This window comes from Geotrypetes seraphini, chromosome 2 (assembly GCF_902459505.1).
Source record: "Geotrypetes seraphini chromosome 2, aGeoSer1.1, whole genome shotgun sequence".
NCBI lineage: Eukaryota > Metazoa > Chordata > Amphibia > Gymnophiona > Dermophiidae > Geotrypetes > Geotrypetes seraphini.
Genome location: NC_047085.1, coordinates 34,202,750 through 34,205,583, shown reverse-complemented (window position 1 = coordinate 34,205,583; position 2,834 = coordinate 34,202,750). Strand labels below are relative to the sequence as shown.

Below are 2,834 nucleotides of genomic sequence, written 5' to 3'. Positions count from 1 at the left end.
GATGTCACCAATCACTAGAATGTATTTTTTTTTTTTATATGTATCCTCCTCCCACTATACCAGTTTTTGCACATGAATGTAATGTAATTTTTGTCTAAAGGATCTGTCTTTTCTTATTTCTACTTTGCTACAGATGATGGATATGTTATTCCTTGATTTCTGCGATTGAAGTTCTGTTATGTTTTGTTTTATTCTTTGTTATAAATATACTCAATAAATCTTATTGAACTAAAAAAAATGAAAAATATCAAGTAAAAACTGTGGAATAAAAACAGAAATTGGTTAGATTAGATGGATGGAAAAAGCTAGAAAAAAGTATGTTGAATTGCTTAAAATTACTATATGACAGCTAAAATGATCAACTATAAAGATAAATATAAAGATAAATGAGGCAAACTTGAAATCAGTAAACTGAAAATAATAGACTACACAAAACAGTATTAACTTTATGCATATGCCTGGATAGCTCTGTTCGGATGGAGGACGCAGGAGCAGAGGCAGCACTCTTCCCGGACGAAGATGCATCAGACTCAGAGGATGGGGGAAGAAGCCAGTCCAAGAGTTCAAATAGGAAGTGAGGTAGCAGGAGGGATAGAAGAGGAAGGTACAAGGTCTGACTCTTCTCTCTTTAGCTTCGAGCAGCACGCCGACAAGATGCCCCAGACGCAGTCTACAGAGGTGAAGGTTCGCGGATACGAGGAATTCATCCAGGCACTGGAGAGGTTCAAGGACCAGCTCAGGTTGGCGTTGTTCAGTGGCTCCAAAAACGAAACGGGAGTCAGCTGGTGCCCTGACTGCGTGAAAGCTGAACCAATTGCACAAGAAAATCTGCAGCATCTCCCAGAGGATTCTATCTTCATTTATTGTGATGTTGGAGAAAGAGAATACTGGATAAACCCCCCAGCAATGAATTCAAACAAAATCTGAATCTGAGTGGAGTGCCTGTGGTTCTTAAATGTGGGACACCTCAGAAGCTAGTTGAAGAAGAGCGCTTTAAGTCCGTGCTTGTGCAGATGCTGTTTACAGTCTGAACTGAAAGATTGGGCAGATAAGAAGAACAATAACTGTGTCACAATACTCTGGCTATGATGTCATAGCTTTATCCCTTTAACAAATGTGTTGAATCCCATTTTGAAGATAATCAAAATGCAACCGGATTTATAATAAAAACTTTTTAAAAAAACCAAAAAAACAATACACTTCCCCCTCTGTACTTGCAATTTCATTATCCGCGGTTTCAATTATTCGCGGGTTTTTTTGAACACAGTCTCCGCCCCCAAATTTACATCACAGGAAATTGGAGGAGTCACTCGAAACCTGCAGCCGAGGCAGAGGCCGATGAACTGACAGGATCCAGCGCTGTTCCCAGAGGCCCCCGGCCCGCCACCGAGTGCACACGCACCTGCAACTCAGCGGGCATGCGCTGACTCTGAACCTGGCATTTGCCAGTACCAGGCGCGCAGCCTGATCCGGAAGTCCCCCGCCAAACCACAGCAGGTTACTGCTCTCTCCCTCGCGCAGTGATAGCCCTGTGCTCTGTTCTGGAAGCGGTTCTCAGGATCCAGACCCACACTTTCCTTTACAGCCGCACAGGAACAGGTCAGGCTATTCACGTTTTGTGCCTTTTCTAGGGTTTTTTTTGTTTTTTTTTTTTACAGAAAACTCGCGAATAGCATACAAAAAGTTATTCGTGGTTTTTCTGTATTCGCAGCCATGCTGTTCCCCTATCACCGCGAATACGGAGGGGGAAATGTATGCATATTTAACAACACTAACATTCAAACAGAGAAGTAATACAAGTACAATGTCAGTATACTAATCAAACACCTAAGTACCCAGTAGAACATTCAAATAACATATGGGGTCCTTTTACAAAGGTGCGCTAATCGATTTAGCACACACTCAAGATTAGCACGTGCTAAATGCTAAGGTGCCCATAGAATATAATGGGTGCCTTAGTATTTAGTGCGCGTTAAATCGGTTAGCATGCCTTTGTAAAAGGACTTCATAGATATGATGCTAATGTTTTTCTGCAACACAGCTTACCATATAGCCAAGGGGCCAAGTGCTGCTATATCGATGGGGACAAGATGGGTGCTACAGAGTTCATTAAGATAACTAGACGGGTGGCGGAGCACAAGGTAAGTTCTTTGTACAGTTAAACGACATGTAAGGAACTGATCTACGTTACGGTGTATGTAGCAAGATAGTCCAGGTGCAGAATGAGGCTCTCATGCTCAAAAGCTTCTGTGCACGCAAGACTGGTTAAAGCCTCTGATGCTCAAAAGGGTTCTCCGTGGCTGCTACCAATAACAAACCCTATGCAAATACAGTACATTACACGGAGCTCATTGGTGACGCGTCTAAACCGCGGAGGACAACAGCGCGCCGATAATCACGCACCGACATTTGAGCGCAGGACAAATGCACGCCGCCACTTCCGCCGCTTTGAGGCCTTCCCTTTTGTGCTCTAAGGGAAGTTGTAGGAGAGAACCCCCCCACTACACTTAGAAGTCCTCGTGCTCCCATTAGGGGGGGGGACCCCCCCACTGCACTGAAAACATCCGAAGAGCGAAAACGAGAAAGAAAACGGAAGTTTTCAGTGTACTGGAGGGGGGGTTCCCCAATAGGAGCGCGAGGAGTTCTAAGTGTAGTCAGGGGGATTCCCCCAGCCCCTGAGAGCCTAAAACGGAAGGCCTCAAAGCGGCGGAAGAGGCAGCGTGCATTTGTCCTGCGCTCAAATGTCAGCGCGGGATTGTCGGCGCGCCGTTGTCCTCCGTGCTTTTGACGGTGTACCAGCTCAATAGTATGAAAGCAAGCACTCTGTGCAATAC

General features: G+C 44.7%; 1 pseudogene; it reads left to right on the top strand.

The window, feature by feature from the left end:
- The first annotated feature begins 519 nt into the window (after positions 1-519).
- Positions 520-1,031, top strand: LOC117353691 (annotated as a pseudogene).
- Positions 1,032-2,834: the final 1,803 nt, after the last annotated feature.